Raw genomic sequence first — 12,222 nt, 5'->3', positions numbered from 1 at the left:
CTTATTGAGTATTTTTGTTGACCCTAAAACAGATTGGATTTTCTCCCTATTACTGCTCTGGACACACCATTGAGGAACATACCATTTTGGATTTAGTGGAGTCCAGTACCTAATACAATAGGGGGTGAGCCAGAGACATTCTTCTTGTGTTGCTTATGACTTGTTTATTACAGTGTCGTGCTCTTTGGGGTACTATTTGCTGATATTTTGTTCTTTTCTTTTTCTACAGTGAAAGCCTCTTGGGGTTTGTTTGGTATGCCTGGTGTCCCTGTGAAGTCCTGTGGAAAGCATATTAGTGTTGCCCACTTCTACCCTTGTTTTATTTTCTTTCCTACCTTCCCCCGGACTTTCTTCGTTCCTGCAATACCTGAGATTCAGGTGAGTGGGGCCGGAAAAGTACATTCTTGGCTAAACCCTTGAAAGTGGCTGGAAGCTGAATCAGTCTCCAGTTCGCTCCCTGAAGCTTCTTGCCTCGCATTCCGTAGTTCTTCATAACTCTTCATGCTATACCGTTCTAAGTGTTTTTCACTTTTTCATCACCCACCCTGTTAGACTTGCCTCACCAGTACAGGTGATAGCCATAATTCTGGAGTTGGAGCCTGGATCAGGAGCTGGCCTCTCATGGAACGAGCTGAAAGAGGCTGTTGGAATCCTGCAAGTGAAGCAGATGCAACATAATGTTCTACCATAGCTCTTTGGGGGAGTAATTGGACTTGGTGCAGCTCAGTGGGCTTGAGCAGTGGAACCATGCTTAAGTGGTATGGTTAACAAACCTAACACCGGTGGAGTTTGTCAGCAGAGCACAGGCTGGGGTGCCAGATCATTGTCCAGGAAGGAGAGCCTGAAAGAGAGGCTGCAAGAGCTTGCAGGAGATAGCTCTGATGCCAGTGAGATGCCAGTGTTTTCCAATCAAGCAGGAATTTTAGGTTGGGCTCAGTGAGTGGATTATATGTTTTTCTGTCTCACTTAGCCTCCCGTTTTAAGTGGATTTGAAGCAATTTTTATTATTTTGGGAAACTTGACAAAGGGTCTTATTTGCTTTAAATTGACGCTTCACCTCTAATTGGCAAGTTGGCTCTCACTACAAATGGATGCACCCCGCAGTGGCATATTTGAAGAAGTTTGTAAAACATAAAAAAAATGCATTAAAAGAGGACACTGTGGCTGTGCAAGCAGCCAAAACAACAATATTGAATGGGATTTGTTAGAATAAGATAGAATTAATTTCTAGATGAATGCCAGACATGAATTTTGGTGCTTACACAGGGGCGGTCCTCTTGCAATGTTAAAAAAAAGCATTTTAAGTTGGCTGTTCACCAATAGTGTAGCAGCAACTAAACACCCCCAGTCAAGAAATCTGGGTTAAATACATTGTTCTTTTGCTCACTACGCCACCCCAGTTTGAACCCAGCCATTTTGCAAAATAGTCTTTACCCTGCTCCTCATGGGAACAGTCCAGCCCAAACTGCCAAGGTGGGTCCTCTCTGGACCAGAAACAAGCATTCTGGGAGTCGTTTCAGGGTAAAACCTCTCATCAGCCAGGCTAGCTTGAATCCAGTGGCACAGCCAGCAAGGGAGCCACGTCTGGGCATACCCATTCCACTTAGGACAAACAGTGCTGCAGCAACAAATGATGGACAGAATGCTGAATAAATCAAACATTCACCCCAGTCAAGAGATCTGGGTTAAATCCATTATTATTTTGCTCACTACACTACCCCAGTTTGGACCCAGCCATATTGCGCATCAATCTTGACACTGCTCCTCATGGGAACAGTCCAGCCCAAACTGCCAAGGTGGGTCATCACTGGACCGGAAACAATCATCCTGGAACTGCTTTCAGCGTACACACCTCATCAGCCAGGCTAGCTTGAATCCAGTGGCACAGCCGCCAGCAAGGGACCCATGTCTGGGCATACCCATCCCACTTAGGATAAAAAGTGCTGCAGCAGCCAATATTGTACAGAATGCTGAATAAATCAAGCATTCAACCCAAGTCCAAAGATCTGGGTTAAATCCATCATTCTTTTGCTCACTATGCCACCCCAGTTTGGACCCAGGCATATTGTAAATCTGTCTTCAGGCTGCTCCTCATGGGAACAATTCAACCCGAACTGGCAAGCTGTGTCATTCCTGGACCAGAAAGAAGCATTCTGGGACCGGTTTCGGAGTAACATCCACTCATCAGCCAGGCTAGCCTTGAATACAGTGGCACAGCGCACAAGTGACCCATGTCTGGGCATGTCCATCGCACTTGGGGTGAAAAGCGCTGCAGCAACAAATGATGGACAGAATGCTGAATAAATCATTCACCCCCAGTGAAGAGATCTGGGTTAAATCCATCATTCTTTTGCTCACTATGCCACACCAGTTTGGACCCAGCTTTATTGCAAATCAGTCTTGATCCTGCTCCTCACAGGAACAGTCCATCCAGAATTGCCTAGCTGGGTCCTCCATGGACCGAAACAAGCATCCTGTGACTGGTTTCAGTCTCTCTTCTGTATCTTGCGCCGTTTTTCATGCTCAGAGAAATAGGGACATCTTTCTAGTTCCACTTGCAACAATAAATATTTGTTTTGCAAGTGTTTTATTTTTGATTTTTCATCTGAGATCAGAGATCTCAAGCAAGTTTCTAAGGAACACATGAAGACAGCCATGGGTCACAGTTGCAATCACTGCAACCCCATAAATGACGTCAATGTTTGGGTGAAATGTTCAGTTAATGCGACATATCTCTGCTCCATTGCCTTTTATTGTGTGTATGTGTGGGCAAATGTATTCTAGCATAATGACTCAAAACAAAAAAGTAGGGCATTTTTATATCACAAACAGATTAAAAATAGAATTGATGGTAGGATAGAATCTTGGGGAACTCTGCATGTCATTGAAACTGTGCTTGAGAATGATTTGGTGTCTAATCTTCACAAAATGAAATGTGCATTATTGAAGATTTTTAGTGTGACAGTCTCAGTGCCGGTGAGGGATTCAAAGCTGACTTGCTGGTCATCTAAGAACTTTATCTTGTTAATGTAGAAGAATGTCAATGTAGGAATAAAGTTGTAACTTGTGATGTTTTGCACAGGCACACGTTTTTAATGCGTTTTCTAAGCCAAGGTGGCTTAGAAATGGGTCTATCACAGGAAATGCGTTTGGAGATCAGGTTAGATTTTCAACATGAGGGTGGTTTTACCTGTTCCCAATAAAATGAGACATGAAGAAGGTAAGAGGAACAGTGGTCAGGAAGTACTCAGTTGAAGCAAACAGATGGAAGTTCACTTTAATGATGTCATAAGCGATTAGCAGGTTTTTGGTGATTTATGGTCAGATAAAGATTTTCTCGGTACAAGCACACATGTGCTACATTAGTTGTTGGTTTCAGCTGACGACACATTTGTGGACTAGGTAGGGGAGAATTTTGGCCTGATTACGAGTTTGGCAGACAGGGTTACTGTGAGAAAACAGGACCTAGCCCCCCGACTTACTACACAAATGGCCCGAGTCCATATAGCCGACCGCAAACAAAACCGGAACACCTGTAATAGAAAGAAAGAAAGGGTTAATACAGGAAGGAACCAAAGACTTATAACACTAACAAAGGACCATTGTAATTTTGGACAGGAAGTGGAATACCACAGGAGAGAGCCAATCCCTGAGACGAGGAAGAGGAGAAAAGGATGCTGCCACTGGACAGGGGGAAAGCAGAGAGCGACCGGAAAGGAGGAAACAAGGAGCGTTCCCATGCTCTCCCCTCCACCTCTCTCTCCACATTTCTTCCAACTTTCAAACCCATCTGTAGGAGAGTAGGATCTGAACTTATGTTGCCCCCACTTTTTTTCTGATGTATACACTGGTTTCTGGCTATAGTCTGGCTGGGTCCCTGCTAATCAGGGCCCCAGTCTCTCTGTTCTCTCTAAACGACCTGGTGTGCATATTAGATGCACTAGTGATTGGATCCTGTGGTACCTTATGAGCCCCTAGTATATGGTACCTCAGGTACCTAGGGCATAGGCATTTCACAGGCCTACCAGGGGCTGCAGCATGTATTATGCCACCCCTGGGAAGAAGACTCAATCTGACACCACAGGCCTGCTACTGCAGCCTGTGTGAGGTAGTGTTAGCACTCCTCACTGAGATATAGGTTTTTATATCTCACCATACACACACATATAAACCTATCAGCCACCCCTATGGCAGGCCCTATCAATCCTGAGGGCAGGGTGCATGGTTTACAATGTGAGGGGGTGCCTCTGCATGAGCAGGGCCCCTCTGCAGCTACCAGAGTCTATTCTCAATGGCTGTTTGTGGATGCGGTTAAACCATATACTCTTAAGCGCATTAAAATGCTAACTTTGGAATGAGTGCATCAAAACATGTCGTGTTTGGTGTCAAACAACTTGGAATCATACCCCCACATCAGTCCATGATGTGGGAGCATGATCCCACCCTTCTAGAGGGGACGCCATGTAAAACGATAGAAATCCTATAGAGCCCTGGCATCACAAAATGGCTGCCACCAGCACAGACACTGGGCTGCCCTCCTGCTGCTGACTGAAACTCGCTGTGGAGGAAGCCCAACAAAAGGCATTCTGTCACAGGGAGTTGTCACCACCTTCCAGACAGGATTTAGTGTATTGGGGCTGGGTGGGTGCACTCCTAGAGTGCTTTGAAGTCCTGCACTGGGGGAGCAGTAGGCTCCTCTGTGCATATGCCAGCTCAAACCGGTTCAGGGGCTACCTGCCCCTGCTCTGGCATGAAACTGGACAAAGGGAAGTGGGTGTAACCACCCCCTCCCCTGACCCTCCTAGAGCAGTGGTCATAGAGCTAGTCCCTCCCCTATCTTCACTATAAGATAGCAAGCTTTGCCATTGCAAATCAGATAACCCTGGACGATGCTCTACAAAGAAGAATCCTGGCCCTTCGACGTTCAACTACCTTTGGAAGACAGAAGAATCTCCCTTGGAGTCAAGGAGTGACTCCCCTGCTTGGCAGGCACCAAAAACCTTAATCAATGGTTGCAAACTTTCCCGCTCCCGTCAGAGTTCGAAGTCCCTGCTGCCCCAGAAGTGGTTTTCCTGACTTCTCGATGGCCATTGTGAGTCCCCAGCATAGCTGTTTGTGAGTGGACCCCACGAGTGACGAGGAACAGCAATACCCAGGGACTGTGCACTATTGTCGAGTGCAAACCCTTAGTGACATCCTATTGGCTTGTACATGGAACCATTTGTGGCACAAGCCTCCAACAGGTTGTGCAGTGAAAATCAGAGGCCTACCCCGTCCTGAGTGACCGTGGGCTCCTGTGAAGCATTTCCTGAAGAGGCACCTTCACGATCCCTTGCCCATTGACTTGTGGGTCCCCCAACGACTTTATCAACTAAAAGGACTCCCCTCATTGCTCCAGGCCTGTCCTCACTTACCTTCACTGGGTGAGTCCCCCAGATCTTGCTGGTCGGCACCATTGCCTTTCTTCAGTTTACGCAAGACTTGCAGTTGCCAAGGCTTGTTGGCTTCAATCTGGTTGCTGATGGCACTGTCAGCTGCAGATGTTGTGCGCACTCTGAATCCAGCTGCTGGTCATCGTCGATCCCTCCTGGACCTCGTGAGCGAAGAGTCAAAACACCATTGACGGCCTGAAATCACCCGACATCCGTGGTCCGCCATCTTCCTGGCCACCGGTCACTGGCAAGTGACCTTGAACACCGTACCTTCAATTTTCAGGTCTTCTGCATCTTGAATCTACCCTTGGATTCCACCGGACACTTCTTCAGTCGACGCAAGCAGCAAGTCTTCTTTGGTCTCCATAGAAAACAGCGACGTGACCCAACACCAAAAGACACCTATGAACCCGGCTTCCCTGGGTGAGGTAACTTGTGCACTCCAGTGCCCTAGTGTGTGTAGGCCCTCGAAGTACTTACCTTGTAAGTGGCTTGCTTGTAGACTTCCTCTAAGTACCCTGGAACTTTAAAAATCCAACCGCGACTTGCACCATTATAATCAATAGGGAACGCACGGCTGTGTTCACACACTGCACTCGTCCCCTGTGGGCTTGTTACTTACCTGCTAACACTGCAGAAGTGAAGCCCCAGCGATTCCCCAGGCCCTAGGCCTTGTCATTTTGCAAGTCGACATTCTTATGCCATTTTTTTAGTATATGGTCTGGTACGCCCCTAGGGCTCCAGCCATATTTGTGCTTAATTTATTGTGAAATGTTGACATTTGAATGTGTACCTGACTTCTAATCTCATAAAGAGACTAGTAGAGTGTGTCTAGTAATAAATACATATATATTTGATATATATACCTGTGTGGTATCCTTTCATTTGGTAATTCAAGAGATTATAAGGTAAAACAAGCTGCTTTACATTCCTCTGAGACTTAGCCTGAAGGCTTCTCTCCATAGCTACCACTAGGATAGCTTTCTTTAAAAGGTTGTCTTAACCTATCTACCATGAGAGTCGAATTGGACTGGTGCAAGGTGGCCACTATAACTAGTGACCAGCATATGCCAGGCCAACTTCTCACACCATCCCTCGCTTTGTGGCCTCCACCTTTATCTCACAACATCCCTGCCTCACCTTAGGACTGTCTATGCCTTGCCAATGTTAGCAAAATTGTGTAGCAAGCGATGGCAAAACCAAAAGTGTGAAGAACCAGAAACCTTATGGGTCTGGCGGCGCTGGGTACGGCTTAATCTCCTGGGTTCACCTGCTTCAGCTAACAGAGACACGGGGACACTCTGTCGGCGTAAAAGATCAGATTTTATTAGCTGCAGCTAGTACAGTTGTCCTAGAAGTAAACACGGTATGTTCTCAGGAGACTGCCACTTCATTCTGTGGCGCACAATCTTATATAGTACATATGTCACATATACATTAACGAAGGAAACACCTAAAACATACATGAAAAACCAGTAGGAATAGTTTGAAAGAAAGTCAGGGCCAATAGAAAAAGTCGGAAAACAAAAGTATCGAGTAACTCGAAGAAGCCTCTCCTCCAACTGTGTTTGCCACCCCTCCCACAGGTTAAGGTATTAACATGTCTGTAACTGACTTGCAGGTGGCGAGATACGTTTGTGTGTTTTGGAGGACAGTTGTGAAACGAGAGAATACGAGCGGAGGACAGCGAAGGCCAGAAGATAAGATAAAATCAGGAGAGAATAGTGTGAACCAACAGATAGTTGAGACAGGGATTAGAAAAACCAGACAGGGATTAGTGTACTCGGCCAGTCTCTAACACCAGCTTTGTAAACAGAGGCACAAGGCTATTTTGACACAATATTGCTGGAAAAAGCAGAAAAGACTTTGTTCGTCGTGCTGCCTGAGTGAGGGCAACACAAAATAGCGGCGGAGCACAAAATGGAGGCTCAATACGATCGTGATCGAAAATCGAATTTCCTCAGACCCTCCTTTTGCCAGAACTCAGGCAAGATACACAGACTCACGTCAGTCTGAGTCGATGTCGATGGCCATGAGGTCATCGAGCTGTTGCTGTAACATCATTCTAATATTCTCTGTTCTTTGTGTCTTAGGTTTTGGGATGCACACAGTAGCACAAAGGTCGCATATGGCGGGACCACAGTGCATACAAAGACAACAAGAGAAAACGATGGCTAAAACCATACCAAGGAATGTTAGCACTTTCCAATCCCATTTGGACAGTAGTCTCCAAAACCATCCCAATAACGACCAATCTCCTTCGTCCTGATGAATCGACTCGGAGATTATGTGTAATTTAGAGATGGCCTGGTATACTGTCGGAGCATCATCAGGTATATAAATACAGCAACTCGATTTGATCAATTTACAGACTCCACCACGATCTGCAAGAATAACATCTAAAGCAACTCGGTTCTGCAAAGTCATAAGACGATCCGCCTGTCGTTCCGCTGTAATATTACTCAAAGCTCCTACAGTGATGTCTATGGTAGTCTCTACAACACAAACCAGTTGTCTCATATTCCTGCTGTTTGCCATAGGATCCCAAAAAGGAAGAAATCCTTTTAGGAGGTCTCCTCCCTCTTGTCCTGCTGTGTCTTTGGAATCAATAATTCCTCTGCCGTATCTGTTTTTATGAAAATTTGAAGAAGCAGTGTATGTGGGGGGAAGAAGAAAAGCTATATAGCAAGTTCCAGAAAAACCAGTCGGCAACCATGTATAGGCTCTATCGTGACAGATGAAATACGTGCCCTGAGATGGCACTAACGGCGAATAATTCTGAGATGAGTGGATGTATGTATGGGAACAAAAACTTTTTCTCTGTTCGGTGTCAGTAGTTTGGCCATTTATTTGCAAACAGAAATTGCCTTGATGAGGTACAGTCCAAATTGGTGGAGATTTTCCCTGTTTAACCTTATCACTAAGGCTAGTGATATAATGAGTGACGTTCCAATTAGTATATGCTTTTCTCTCATCAACAGAAATTTTACTATTTTCCATGATTTTAGCCATAGCTACCATTCCCTTTATCAATGAACTATGACTGAAATCTGGTCCACTAATATAGGAACTGACAGGTCGTTTAAATTGGCTTTGATAAGCGTTAGAGAAAATAACAAAATAAGCCCAAGCAGAACCTTCATAAGAGAACGGAAGGACCAAATATGGTATCCCTTTTTCTGTGGTATGAGGCATTAGTCCACACACCCAACAATCGATTGTATTAATTACTAATTGGTGTTGGTGTAATAACTGGATAGATGAATTGTTGTAATATTCGGTTCTTCTAACGAGTTCATGTTGAGGAAGTGTATGAAATAGATGCGGAGAGATAGTAGAATAAGAAGGCACAGTAATAGAAGAAGGGACAACTTTTTGCTGCATAGCATAAACAATCCAACCTATACACGCCAATAAAATGCATAATAATATAAAAACACATAAAGTTATACCACAACGACTATATATTATTTTACAATGATTGTCTTTCATTTTGTTCTTTCTCTCTCTTTCGCCTAATGTAGTTTCCATCTTCTAAATGGATGCTCACGGCAATCTTCTTTAATCACTTGGTCACGATTGTCTGCCGTCCTATGACACTGCAAGTCCTGCAGGCCTATTGCCACTACTCAGGTCACAACCAAAGACTCCTACCGTGACCCTGCAACCGGGATAGAAACTACACAGAAGAGAGAATCTCAAGTGTTCTTCTTCAGTCTGGGTCTTAAATCGTAATGAGCCTTATCAGGTATAGTCTGATCCTGAAACAATGTTCGTGGATTTGTGGTATTCAGACGAAAATATGGTGGTACAGCTTCTTGGAGAATGTTGTCGTTTTCTTTTTCCGACAATGTTCCATTCAAGCGTGCCTCACTAAAAGGTATGAATCGGGGAACCTTCTCGTTTTCAGAGTCACTTATACCCTTACGGACCCACTGATCAAAGGGCAAAGGCAAAGGAACCTTCTTGCAGTGCACGCCGTGAATCCAGTTCTTCTTTCATTCAACCTTTACTGCTGTACGAGTAGTCAGGAGAACCTGACGGGGTTCTCTCCAGCGAGGCTCCAAATTTTTCGTCCTTTGGAAATTCTTCACACAAACCCAGTCACCTGGTTGGTTGGAATGACCTGAGTCTGTGGAGGCCTCTGGCAAAGCGCTCTGAACCTGTTGATGGAGAACACGTAATTTAGTTGTAAGGTCATGCAAATAATCAATCAACATTGGATATGGCAAGTCTGAATACTTTTTAGGGCGAGGGACTCCACATATATTAGCTGGGCATCCGAAAACTATCTCATAAGGGCTAAGTCCCAAACGAGAATGCAGAGCCGTTCTGGTGGATAGAAGAGCCAAAGGTAGGGCATCAGGCCAACTATGGCCTGTACTAGCTTGTATTTTAGCAAGTTTGAGTTTTAGAGTGCCATTATAGCACTGCACTAGACCCGCTAACTGTGGATGGTTTGCCGCATGGAACTTCTCTTTTATACCAAGACCCGCACAAATTTTTTGCTTGACTTGGCCCAGAAATTCGCTCCCATTGTCACTCCAGACAATGCACGGCAAACCAAATCTAGGGAAAAACTCTTTAAGGAGGACTTTGGCTGTAGATAAAGCAGTATTGTCTTTCAGGGGGTAAGCCTCTATCCATCTGGAAAAGCCACATACCACCACTAGAACATATTTGAGATTGTTGCATCGTTCCATGTGAATGTAATCGAATTGCAACACCTCAAATGGATAGGTCGGAGGAGCAAAATGACCTGCTGGAGTTGGGGTTCCTTTTCCCAGATTGTACATTAAGCAAATAATACAATGTTTCACTACACTGTCTGCACATTTTGGGATTCCTTCGTTTTGCCATACTGGAGCCAGAAGTTTGCATATTCCTTTCGCACTTAGGTGGGCTGGACCATGCGCCATAGTAACTACAGGTAGTACATAGGCATCCGGTAACAGCGAACGTTGGTGCTCGGACAATTCCACCCAACATCCCATCTCGTTTAACATTCCTGTACTTTCTTTCCACTTTCTCAATTCTTTCTCTGTAGCCTCTTCTTGAATTGATTTCACACTTTCTACTGTATCCTCATACATTCCTCTTTCTCTGACCCAATTTGCAGGGCCTGCAACATACATGCGACTTGTAGCATCTCTGGCTGTCTTTTTCGCTACCTCATCCGCAAATGCATTCCCGCGACCAACATCGTCAGTAATATTCTTATGCGCACTACATTTTACAATTGCTATCTGGGTAGGCAAAGCAAGTGACTCAAGGAGGTCAGTCACCAACTGACCATGTTGTATCTTGGTACCGTGGGAAGTAAGGAATCCCCTTTCTTTCCACAAACGTCCAAAATTGAATGACACACCAAAAGCATATTGACTATCGGTATACACCTTCACTCTTTTTCTTTTAGATAACACACACGCTCTGGTCAAAGCTATCAGTTCAGCAGCCTGAGCTGAATTATGTCTGATGCGTGCTGTTTCCACGATTGTATGCAAGGTAGTAACAGTATAGGCTGAAGTTGTCTCTCCATTAGGAAGTTTAAAACAGGAACCATCTACCCATAGCGTTCCATCTGGATTCACTAATGGCGTATCTGTTAAGTCAATTCTATCTTTTGTCTCTTCCTCAGTACGGAAGAAACAATCATGTTGTTCTTGAACACCTTTCTCTTCTGGAAGAGGCAACAAAGTAGCTGGATTTAAAGTATTACATCGTTTGATATGCACGTGACTAGCCAAGAGCATCAGCTCATATCCAGACAAACGAGCACTCGTGAGATGCTGTGTTTTTGTTCTGTTTAGCAAAGTATCCACTGCATGTGGCACCATAACAATAAGAGTATTCTCTAGCACCATTCCGGCAGACTGTCGAATAGAAATTGCTGCTGTTGCTTTAAGGCAACTAGGCAATGCCTTAGCTACTGGATCTATTGTAGCCGAAAAATAGGCACATGGTCGCTGTTTATCTCCAAATCACTGTGTTAAGACTGACAACGCACCACCTTCTCTTTCATGAACATAGAGCGTAAAAGGTTTACTGTAATCAGGAGTACCTAGTACAGGAGCAGAACACAGAGCAGCACGTGCGTCAGTAAAACTCCTTTGACATTCGTCAGTCCATGGAAGGGGCTGAGGTGTATCTTTCAAAGTGAGTGCCAACAAAGGTTTGGCCAACAGAGAGAAGTTAGGGATCCACTGCCTACAATAGGAAGTAATACCCAGAAAGGCACGTACCTCTCTTTGTGTGGATGGCACAGACATTTGCGCAATTGCTTGGATACGTTCTGGGGTTAATCGTCTTCCCTCCTTTGATAAGAGATGACCCAAATAGGTGACCTCTCGGCGAACATATTGCAGCTTAGAAGATGAAACCTTATGATTAAGACTGGATAAGTGTCGCAACAATGCAGCCGTCACATTCTTACATATATCCTCTGAATCAGCAGCGATTAACAAGTCGTCCATGTACTGAATGAGAGCAACACCAGACGGCAAGGAAAAAGCATCAAGATGATATTTCAAAGCTTGACTATAAATAGAGGGACTTTCACAATAGCCTTGAGGTGCGTGTTTGAACCGGAAGCTTCGGCCTCCAAGAGAGAAGACAAAAATATCCCTACTCTCTTCGGCAATGGGAATACTAAAGAAAGCATTTTTCAGATCGATAACAGAAAACCAAATTGCTGTAGAAGGTATCATCGTCAATAGCGCAGTGATATCTGGGACAACAGGAAACTGTGGTACAACAATTTTGTTTACCTCCCGAAGATCAATTACAAAGC

This window comes from Triturus cristatus, chromosome 12, assembly GCF_964204655.1.
Source record: "Triturus cristatus chromosome 12, aTriCri1.1, whole genome shotgun sequence".
NCBI lineage: Eukaryota > Metazoa > Chordata > Amphibia > Caudata > Salamandridae > Triturus > Triturus cristatus.
The sequence above is the reverse complement of the archived record's forward strand: the minus strand, read 5'-3'. Positions refer to the sequence as shown.